At 38.8% G+C, this 12,387-nt stretch overlaps 1 protein-coding gene across 19 annotated transcripts in view; it reads right to left on the reverse strand.

Moving 5' to 3' along the window:
- LOC143040212 (uncharacterized) overlaps positions 1-5,921 on the reverse strand; it is a 317,769-nt gene extending 311,848 nt beyond the window's left edge. For 10 of the 19 annotated variants that reach the window (XR_012967696.1, XR_012967697.1, XR_012967700.1 and 7 more), the window contains exon 1: positions 5,787-5,921. The gene's annotated coding sequence lies outside the window, so the exon portion shown is untranslated. Of the gene's footprint in view, positions 1-5,307; positions 5,417-5,629; positions 5,761-5,780 lie in introns of those variants that run through there. The other 9 variants (XM_076210896.1, XM_076210888.1, XM_076210889.1 and 6 more) reach the window with 7 other exon arrangements.
- Positions 5,922-12,387: the final 6,466 nt, after the last annotated feature.

Below are 12,387 nucleotides of genomic sequence, written 5' to 3' on the forward strand. Positions count from 1 at the left end.
TCTGCCACCAGCTTCCTCAATCCCTCCTCTGACCCTGCCACAAGCGCAGTGTCGTCCGCAAACAACAGCTGGCTCACCTCCCACTTTTCTCCATTTTCTTTAACCATCTCCAATCCCTGACTCACTACCCTAGCATTCACCTCTCGCACCACCCCATCCATGTATAAGTTGAACAGCCAGGGCGACATAACGCATCCTTGACAAAGTCCCACCTTTACTTCAAACCACTCACTCTCTCCATTTCTAATCCTAACACATGCTCTACTACTCACATAAAAACTCTTGACAAATATAGAAATAAATATAAAAAATGCGCAAAATCACACATTCTAACACTATACATGGGCTGATGGGGACCGCTACTTACAAAAGTTAAAAGGTCCAATGAAATGACAAAGAAAGCCTTCGTTCGGTGACGTATATATACGCACCTAGCCGGCTTGGGTGGTGGTGGAGGGCGGATTTTGATGCAATTTGTAATAAAATGATGTGTGACCACCTTTCCCCACAAAAATCCCCTAAGCCCCAATTCATTGATATATACTACCATAACATCTTCAACAAGAGTTACAAAAAAGATGAGAAAATAATTAAAGATATCATCACTAAAAACTGCCACCCGGTTTCTAAAGATAAGGAAATCCGCATGGTTGTTTACTATTCCAACCCTAAAACAAGCTCATTGGTAATAACTAATAACTTAAATAGTAATACTGAGACCATGTCTAAAACTAATTGTGTATATGAATTTACTTGTACAACCGGGAACTGTGTAGCCCATAAACAGCATATATTGGTTTTACTAGATGTAGTCTCAGTAGGAGAATAACTATGCATTTGCAAAATGGGGCTATAAAACATCATTTAATGAAATACCATAACCTAACAGCCACCCGTGAATACCTAGTTTCAAACACTAAGACCACAGTGGAAATAAGTCTTTTGACTTTCTGTGCCATCCTCGGAAGTACAATTATATATACTGTGTATAATAATGAGTCTTGTATGTATTGTACTTATTGTATGTATGATTGTATCCGAATAAAATTCAATTCAATTCAATAGCAAGCAATAGGGATGTACATAAACTTAAGCTTCTAGAAGCTATGTTTATCAGGGAATGTAGTCCTATTATTAATATCCAAAGCAACATGACTTCTGTCATTGCATTGTATAGCAGTGCAGCCAAGCTACTACCGAGCGCGACCTCTCTCCGAAACCCCCCCTCCACCTCCTCCCACCCACTCCTTCCATCCTCCCCCCAAACCCTAACCCTCTTCTTCACGTATTAACGAGATACCACCCCCGCCCTCTAATCTGCCCTCCACCACCACCCAAGCCGGCTAGGTGCGTATATATATGTCACCGAACGAAGGCTTTCTTCGTCATTTCATTGGACCATTTAACTTTTGTAAGTAGCGGTCCCCATCAGCCCATGTATAGTGTTAGAATGTGTGATTTTGCGCATTTTTTATATTTATTTCTATATTTGTATAATTGTTTAGATTTACATGTTGTTTTCTTTTTTCTGTACGTCAATATTATCTATGTTACAGAATTTCCTGAAGATGTCTCTTTGTTAGACGAAACATTGAAATAAATTAATCATTTTGGCAACTTGGTCTATGCCCACCCTCCAAATGGCAGAATATTGGTTAGAAAACTGGAGAATACCCACAAGAAGATCAACAACCTCACTAATGCTGTCGATTTTAACAATGCATGCATACAAGAGAATCTGCTCCCCAGATATTCAAATATATATATATATATATATATGCATGCTTCTGGGGCACAGGTTTTCACATAATCAATTCTGATTAAAGTCAACTGCACTAATAGCTTTGGCTATTTTGAGATCCAACTTCTTCAGTTTGAAGAATACCTTTTTGTTTCCATTGTTCAAAGTATGAACAAAATCATCCATGATGTCAATCCCATGGATAAGGAAGTGTAAAGATAGGTGCTGATGAATGCCAACACCGAACCGAAAACTTCAATTTTTTTGCTTCTTTTTTCATACAGACGCTTCTTCAAGGTGAGAACTACAACTCCGATGGCTATAAGGTCTACTTTCGATGAAAAGTAGGTGAAGAATGATACATAATGGCTGACCGTCACACCTTATGAAGCAGGGAAATTTGGGAAGTAGGAGAGGTCACTGAAGTTCCCTAGGTGAGGTCACTGGGGGAAGTGAAGGTCCTAGGTGAGGTCACCAGGGTAAGACAAGGTCACAAGGGAAGGTGGTAACGAAGGAAGACTGAGTGAGATCACTGGGCGAAGTATGTGAGGTTGAAAGAAGTCTCAGGGTGAGGTCACTAGGGGGGGGGATAGGGAAGGTCATCATTCTCGTCACAGACTGCATAGAGGAAGCTCTAGCTTGGCTTCTAGTTCTAGGTCCTGTGTGATTGGGGTATTGGTGTTGCTGAGGGTCCTGGCAACCAATATGTTCCTGAGAGGGTTCAGGGTCATGCTGTCTATGAGATCATTGGTGGGCAAGGTGTTCCTGGGGGCAGGCTGATGGGAGGATGAAGTCTGCAACTTGTTATATGTTGATGGAGGGCTGTTGAGTTGTAATAGCTACAGCTTCAATGATCTGCAATCTTTTAAAACTTGTTTCTTTGTGGAGTATAATAGTATTGTGTATTAATATGTTCATTGGGGGCTTCATCTCATGGTGGTCAATGTAGTGTTGAAAAATGGAGCCTTGAATTTGGTGGTATTGGAGACATTTTAGTGTAGTGGAGGTTCTACCAATGTAGGAAAAGGAGCCATCACAGTGGCCCTCCTGGCATGTAAACTTAACTATGTTGGTGGAAGCCTCCTTCGGTATTCTTCAAACTGAAGAAGTTGGATCTCAAAATAGCCAAAGCTATTAGTGCAGTTGACTTTAATCAGAATATATATATATATATAATTTTCTTTTACTTGGCCTAAGCTGGTAAGATATACAATTAAAGCATTAGTAGGTGCATATAATGTCTCAATTATTATTTACCTAGTTGTATTTTGCGGGAAGGGGAGCTACATTTGTGGTGTCCCGCAGTGTCTAGTTTTTGCACACACTATTTTTTTGTCCAGTTTGTTCCAAGTGTCCACCACTCTATGTGGAAAACTTTTTTTTTCAGATCTCTTCTGTAGCTATGCTTTTTTATTTTCTTTCCATGTCCTCTTGTGTTTTTCTTCTCCCAGTTTAACAAGTCCTCTCTATCAAGTATTTTTGTGCCCTTCATGATTCTGTAGATGGTCAGTAGGTCACCTCTCTCTCTTCTTTGCTCCAGAGTTGGTAACTCCAGTTTAGCCAGTCTCTCCTCAAATGACAAGTTTGCAAGTGCAGGTGCCATTTTTGTTGCTGCTCTCTGGATTCTTTCTACTTTCTTTATATTCTTTTTGGTACTGGGTGACCACAATATCGTCGCATATTCTAGTCTAGGCCTTATCAGTGTGACCAATATTTTTTTTAAATAATTTCTTTGTCCAAATATGTAAATGCCACTTTTATTGATCTTAGTAAGTTGTAGGATTCTCTGACAATTTTGTTTATCTGTTTATTATAGGCCAAGTCGTTTGAGATAATTACACCCAAATCTTTTTCGGATCTCTCCTTCTTTACCTCCTTGGTTCCAATTCTATATTGTCCTGATATTCTATTTTTACTTTTTCCAAACTCCATTATGCTACACTTGTTAATATTGAAGTCCACTTCCCATTTCTGACTCCACTTCCATACATTATTCAGGTCTTCCTGCAGTGATCTGCAATCCTTTTCAGTTTTTACTTTCCTTAACAGTTTGGCGTTGTCTGCAAATAAGCTCATGTAACATTTCACATCATCATCCATGTCATTCACATGCTGGTGAATTAGTGTACTTCTTCACTTCTGTATGTGTGCATGTGTATTTACCTAATTTTTCATTATACCTTACCCCAAGTTCATGTACAGTTCCAACTTAATCTATATCCTTGATTTCCAATTATCATATACAGATTTGAGCTCATGTATTGTTTGAGCTTGGGCTATAACTTTCTAAGCTATTGTGTGTGTGTGTATTTACCTAATTGTAGTATACAGGAAAGGAGCAATGTTCACTGGGTCCTTCTATTCTCCAATTTTCTAACATACCTAGACTCAAATTCATGTATGGTTCCAACTTCATCTATATCTTCGATTTCCAATTCTCATATTAAGATTTGAACTCATGTATTGTTTGAACTTGGGCTACATCACCTTCTAAGCATATCTATACATCTACATGGAAAACTGCATTTCTTCACATCATTTTGACATATGGTTTTTCATAATTTACTTCCATGACCTCTTAAAGCCCTCCCATCTTTAATCAGAAGATCTCTTCTATCAATGTAATCTATCCCTTTTAGTGACCTGAATACTATAAAGTAAAATTCTTTTTATCTGATCTTGGTGGGACCTACCCAGATCAGTTTTTGGATGTACACTTAAAAAAAAAAAAATAATAAAGAAAAATAAATAAAATCACTGGCTTGAGACATTTTCACTTATTCATCATACAATAAAGCATAATAAACAACACAACAGAGTGGAGGAGAAATAACCACCAAAGGCCAAATATACACAAACACTGAAAAGCCCATGAAAATAACAGGCGACCTGAGCGCCATGAGTTGGTAGCGGCGAGAGCAACAACTAAATATCTTCTCAATGGCCCGATATTTGGACAAATTAATCTTTTATCTGACTTGGGACATTGAAGAAAACAGTCAAATTTTTAAAGGTCAGATAAAGGGAGTTTTACTGTAATCATATCACCTCTTTCTCTTCAATCTTTCAAAGTTGGCAGACCCAGTACTTTTAAGTCTTTCCTGATATGGTTTATCTGCCAGTTTGGTTGCTGCTCTTTGTATTCTCTTGATCTTGCTTATAATCTCTACTCTGTGTAGGGACCATACTTCTATTTGCCAGCCAGCTCGGCCTATTGCCAACTTGGCATATCATCAATTCAGCCCTTCATCTGCTTGAGATGTTATCTTTGTTTTGATAGATGCAGAGGTCAAAGAGATTAAAGTATGATAAATTCATCTACTCTAACCTAACTGTGGTGGGCTGACTTGGTCCAACAGATGGGCCAAGTTGCCAATGGGCCGAGTTCCTACGCCATACTCATAATTTAATTATAATACTCATGCATATTTCAGTCTTGGGCATTTTTATTATTACTTTTTTTTTCATCATCTCTTCATCTGTATAGTGAAATGCCATTTTAATCTTCTGCAGTTATCCTTATGTCTTTCCTACAATCCTACTGATACATCTGTGTGTGTATTCACCTTGGTCTTTGGATCACATGCTGGACTCAGGATCGACAGCTATTTCCCTCCTGGAAGAGAGCTCAGAACTTGTATGACCATGTGTGTGTATGCTAAATGTACACTGAACCTCTACTGCCATAGATGAATCATGTCTAAACGACACTACCTAAACTTGTACACATAATCAATAACACCTAAATTCACGAAGAGGATGAAATATTTCTACCCACGATAACACACTATGTCTATAATAATTCCCAGTACATATTACAAAATCAAACAAATTATAATTTCTATATGGCATGCAGACTTCCTCTAATAATATGGAATCATTGCTCACTTTAGGAGTTTCAAGTGATATACTGCGCCCATCACTACATACGATCTATCTCCATTATCATTCCCAGCGGCAAATCTAATACAAAATTAATAAAAAAAAAAATATGTTCTGTATGGCATGCACACTTTCTTGTATAATCTGGAATAATTACACTCACGTTTGGAGTAACAATTGATATTACTCCGTCCATCACTTTACATACTATCCAATCTCCTTCACAGGTACACACCCTACTTTGTTTACTGATCTGGACTAGGATGCAACCGTTTTGTCGGGGCACGGTCGGGCGAGTATCACCTATTACAGTATTGGCACGAATTTATTCCTTCGATTTTAATATCTTTCTCTTAGGTTATCTTATTATTAATTTTATTTCTCTCGTGACATGTTTTATTACAATATTTTAAATCAAGATGTCATAGTATTCTTTATTTAATCGTTTAGCCTCATAGCATTATTTCTTGTCAGATCAATCCAGCAAAAATGTTCCATAATATGGTTTGTTCATCCGTATGATACACATTTGGTATCTCAAAATATTTTCTACTCCTAACGGTAAACTATATATTCTATATCTGAAAATGTATAACTGAGCAATATAATGTGGTACTTTCCAAAATCAGTTTATGTATGTATATTTTCACACTGTAACTCTTCCATTTTACAGTATTTCATTGTGTGTAATGCACAAGGGGTGAGGGTGGCAGGAAATCGAAGACGATTCTTAAAAGAGAGAGGTTGGGAGAAGTGGATAGTATTAAATGTCAAGAGGGTAATATATTAAAATACGTATTTAAAGTACGGTTACATTAGTCAGTGGAAGTGCTGGATTTCGAGCATAGGTATGGATTTCGTCCAACACTGGAGAATTGAAGTTGGAATCCAAGCTTAGGGACGCCCAACGCAATACCTTGGCAGATATTTGAGGGGAATAAACTAAAAATATATGTTAACAGTATTGATATTTAAGCAAAGAAATATATATAACTTATTCAGTAATAAGATATTAATTCTTCAATAGCATACGATTTTTTGAAGCAGAAAAAATCTATGGTAATAATCTAGTGGCAATAATCAAACGGTCGTTTGACTACCGTTGTATGTAAACACTTACGCGCAAAAAATCTTCTCACCATTTGCTTGGTATCTACACTTTTCGCCTAGATGGAGTGGAATGCTGAGGAGAATACGACACAAGAGGCACTTAGAGATGTAAGGCATCCCGATACATTAAGAAATAATGATAATATAATCTCTCTCTTACTGAGTCAACCATTCAATTACAATTTCCTATGGGCGTGTGGTGGCGAGAGGAATTCTGCATGGTCAAGTGAAACAAATAGTACTGTCAAAATATTCGCATTTTGTATTTCTCTAAATCAGTCATGACCTGTCGCTACAAGAGGTTAACGCCCATTACCTCAGGCGTAGGCCTGGACATAGGGAGATAATGTGCGGCAGACATTCTGACACCCTGGTGCCAGATGGAATTTGTAGGTAGAATAGTATTGGTATATATATATATATATATATATATATATATATATATATATATATATATATATATATATATATATATATATGTGTGTGTGTGTGTGTGTGTGTGTGTGTGTGTGCGTGTGTTTTCAAAGGTACAGAGTAAGGAAACAGTGACAATGTATATACAAAGGAAGCACAATAGGGGGGAATTAGGACAGGTCCATTGTGACCTCACTCTCTCAGCACCGCCGGACCTTTGATCCGGCTACTGTCAACAATTTTGTATGTTATAAAGTTATCTAATTTATACATTCCCATACTCATATTCATGTTGTTCTCAAATGAAGCTTTTATATAACATGATTCTATGATATTCCTCTCCTTAATGTCTTAACTTAAGACAAATATTTTGTGTTATCCCAATCAATGCATTGGTTGGGATAACACAAAGAAAATTGTCTTAGGTAAGGACACTAAGGAGAGGAGTATCATAGAATCATGTTATATAAAATTTTATTTTGAGAACAACATTAATATGAGTATGGGAATGTATAAATTAGATAACTTTATAACATACAAAACTGTTGACAGTAGCCAGCTCAAATGTTCGGCAGTGCCGAGAGAGTGAGGTCACAATGAACCTGTCCTAATCCCCACCCTAGTGTGCTTCTTTTGTATATACACTGTCACTGTTTCCTTACTCTGTACCTTTGAAAATGTCTTAAATAGACGAAAACATTCGGTCATCTTTCATTTTATTTTCCAAATGGTTTTATTACTAATTTTGTGAATTACGTGTTTTTGAGATTTATTCACACATATATATACAGAGGTGGGCGTTCCGAACAAATATTCGCGAACCTTTATCCGCGGATTTGTTCGGACCGGCAAAATCCCGGATTTGGGTTCGGAGGTTCGGATTCGGACCGACGTCAAAAAAGATTCGGACTTCCGGGTTCGGAACGTCTTTTTTTTTCTCGCGAATCCGAACCTCCGTATCCCGGGAAAAATTCGAAAAAACGAAGACGACCAAACATTGGTTTTTAACTTTTCCGCGGCATACAGATGTGGTGACGCCTATGTTTCTGTAACAACTAGAGACGCCTTTGACCATTAGCACTGTGTTTTACTTTATCGCTTCTCTCTACTTCCTTCTTGAGGACGAGGAGGAGCCTGTGGTGGTGGCCAACCTGGAGGAGGAGGTCGGCAAGGAAGTAGACACTTGGGGCGCCATTCTCGGCACAAGCATCATGAAGATCTCCCCGGCAAACTTCCCCAAGGAGCACAGGCAGCACTGGGTGAACTGTTTCATCAAGTATAACACTCCCCTGCCCTCGTCTGCCTCAGCTGAACGACTCTTCAGCTTCGGCTCGGACATTTTGAGGCCAAAGCGAGCCTCTCTGACCAATCTGAACTTTGAGAACCTGACCTTCATGAAGGGAAACTTGAAGTTGGTTAAGAGGGAGAGAGAGGGCCGACAAGTTAGAGTGAATCTGTGAAGAGTGAAGACTGAAGTGTTGTGAATTTTTGTTTTAAATGTTTTTACTGTTTTGTATTGTGAACTTTTGTTTTTACTTTTTACTGTCTTGTATTAATAATTTGTTTTTCTAGTAATGATTTGTTTAGAAATAATGTAGATATCTTTAAAAAAAAATTAATCGGAAAGCTTTAAATTTAGATTCGGAGATTCGGAATGAGTAAAATTTAGGTTTGGAAATGTTCGGAAGGTATCGGAATTAAGGTTCGCTTTGCTATTTTTTAAAGATTCGGAGGTTCGCGGACAAATGTTCGGAATAAATGTTCGCACCGAAATTTTGAAAATCGGGTTCGCTATTCGGAGGTTTGGAACCCAAAACCGGCGAAGATTCGGGTTCGGATTCGGAACCCAAATTAAGGTTCGCGCGCCCACCTCTGTATATATATATATATATATATATATATATCTATATATATATATATATATATGTATATATATGTATATATATATATATATATATATCATGAAAGAAATATAACACATGAGAAACATATATGCCTATGGAATACATATATGGCACCAGCGCAAGACGGAGTGTGTATATAGGAACTGCGTAGGTCTAACGACACCCGTAAACTATCACGTAGAACAATTACATTATGTCTACGCAGACTACATACATAAAACAATTACTATATAGGTATTAAGTACTGCATGTACTATATAAGGAATACTTGCTACTTATACTATAAAGAGAAAAATTATTACAGATGACAAACGTCTTCTGCATAGTATTCGGTAATCTATGGGTGTGTGTGATTCACCATGATCTTGGACCACGTGTTGGACTCGTGATTGACAGCTATTTCCCTCACGGAAGATATCTCAGAGCTCACATATGACCGATCTATGGGTAATGATGGGCCCTTACAACCACATACACACAACTCCCCGCCCACGAGAGTTGGAGTAACAGCCCACAGCGCAGCGATACTGAAATCATTTCAGCCCTGGGCGGAATACGAACCCGGACCGCCGTAGTGGCAGGCAGGAACTCTACTACTGCGCCACAAGTCGTGTATGTGTGTGTGTTTGTGTAAGAGATGCAAATATCGTCAAATATACATTTTTAGAGAGATTGCGAGTCGTTCAAAGTTATTTGGGATGATTTTTTTGAGAAACTGGCATGGGCATTGGCTTTGCCAATAAGAATTCCTTATTCTGGATAGAGGGTGGGGCTTGCTGTATCTTCTTTTATGTGATTGGTGGGGAGTTTCTCTAAACGGTAAGGTTGGACTCACGTGTAACCACTTATTACAGGATAAATGAATGCAGAAGTTGGACTGCAAGCATTCAATTGACTAGTGTAACACATACTTTTAAAGAGAGAATTTCTAAAGATTTCCCAAGATTCCCGAAACGCGTAACCATTTGTCATATATCGGGAGGACATCATAGGAGTCAACAATGTATCGCGCCAGAAGTGATTATTGCATATACACTCGCGGTTTCTATTAAAAAATATAGCAGAAGAAGAAAAGGAGTTCGACAGTGGAGGTCGTTCATTATCCATCCATCCACATATGTTTGATCCCATAATACGACGCCAAATGTCAAAAGATGACCAGAAAATTACTGAACATGCCGAAGTTGACCTTCATGACGATGACTATGAAAATGGAAAATCCGACAATTGTAGTGAAGAAAGTGAGAAAGGAAGAGGAAAGCCAGGGATATAGGGCAGGAAGAATAGGAAATACTGAGTGGTATGTGTAGTGTTTTGCAACCACACTGCGACGGGATGAATCCTATTGTCATGATCGTCTGAAGTCATATTTTGTTTTGTAGTCACCTCCAGACAGAAAGGTTAAAGTAAGCCCTATGCTTCAGACAGCTAGTGTGTATCACTTTTCATCCACCCCAAACATATTAGAGTGGCGACGAGATTAAACGAAGAAAAATAGACGAAGTCCTGGTATAGTGAAAAAGGCTATATAACAGTGTTTTAAGTGACTGGATTACGGTAATTAAAGAGTGCATGTGGTTTTCGGGAGGACGCCATGAAGCATGCCAGCTATGTATCGATCCTGAAGATTAAAAAAAAACAGTGAAGATTCATTGTTGTTGTAGATACATAGTGTGGTTTATGACTTAACCATCTGGACTTGATGCAGATTCGAGGTTTGATTTAAATGTTCGTTTTGGAACATAGCCTCATCGACATTATGGTACGTTCTTTGTATTGTTAGACATGACGGTAAAACAATCGAAAATTTATCTATTTTGTCACAACTTTGGCGTTGTGACACACTGCATAGTGTTTCCCATTTTCTTCCGTCTCTTTCCAGCCCCTTCGGCTAATACTTCTTGGTATTATTGCTCACTCTTCTCCCCAGCAACTGTTGTGAGAGTTTAGCGCTAATTGGTCGCAGTGTCTTATCGAGTTAAAAGTCTCCCATTTACTCAAGAATATCTCCCCCCGCGTCTTCCAAGATAGCTTCGTAGGCTCATGATCCAAGTCATCACAGGCATTTATAATGTTAAGATTGAAATGTCTCAACTTCTCAATTAGTTTAACTAATTCTCCATATTACATTTTTGTATCCTTGTACTTTGTGATTATGATTGATACATTTTACCTATGTATTACCATTTGATCTTATTTCTCATTGTTTTGGTTGGAGGGTCCGCTGTGTTTCATACCCCTCCCCCAACCTGCGCGCTTGCCACTTCTCGTCTAGGCTAGTTTTAATTAGGCTAGTTAGGATCATGTGTCCCTTTCTCGTAACTAGTAACTTAGTAACTACCTCACAAGACTATTGGAATTGCCTTAACATCTGCCCAGACGTTGCGTCGCAGCGTACAGTGCCTCATGTTTGATGCCACTGATATTAGGCTGTAGGCACGACACACTCTCCCATAGAGCGCGGCCTCTGAGGACCTTGCATCCGCAACAGTGAACACGAACATGAACACATTATTCTCGTCGTTGGCCATCGCCAATGACGTTACAGTGACTCGTTTTTATAGTGTCCCGGAAATTTACAGAAACAAGAAAATATGCTTCGTGACGTGCCCTGAAACCAGAATCTACAAGTTTAGTCAGGGTTCATTGCCAACCCCACCCTAGGGATTCAATACGTGGAACTTACGTGCCCAGGAAAATCGACTTCTAAAACAGGATCCGTAGGCGGAGAAATCGACGAAATCGGAGAAATTAAATCCTTGGACTCGATTCCCCTCCCCCCACATGTGTTCGGTGCTATCGACGGAGGACAGGCTTTGTTCCCGCCGCCCCAATGAGACGCATGGATCCACGAATATCGAGAACATCCTGTTCAACTGATGGCATCCACTCATTTAAAGACATCACCAGTCAGTGCACTGTTACAGGAGAGGCCGAAGGAATAATCAGAGGTATTATCTTATCGTGTTAGCAAGGTCTTAGAGCGCGTAGGAAGTCTCCAACCACATACGTATGTATCTCACCGAGCTAGTTGATAAGTGAATCATTGTGAAATACATTCATGCTATAGTATACATTTATTGAAGATAAAACTTGTTGAATATCAATTGCATGCCACTGATTGTGGAGACATCTTAAATCATAATAAAATCAGAGTATTGAGTTCTGTTTAATTAGTTTAAGTCTGAGATTTACATGAGTTTGATCCCCTTTTTGAGAAACATTTCTCTGGTCCTTCGAAATTACACGCTCGGCTTGAAGGGAATGTGCGTGGTCCCGGCTGGGGTCCCAGATTTCCTGGACTTTGGCTCCCAACTGCAGCTATCCCTCTTCACC

This window comes from Oratosquilla oratoria, chromosome 28, assembly GCF_046742065.1.
Source record: "Oratosquilla oratoria isolate Oo_2021 chromosome 28, ASM4674206v1, whole genome shotgun sequence".
NCBI classification, from domain to species: Eukaryota; Metazoa; Arthropoda; class Malacostraca; order Stomatopoda; family Squillidae; genus Oratosquilla; species Oratosquilla oratoria.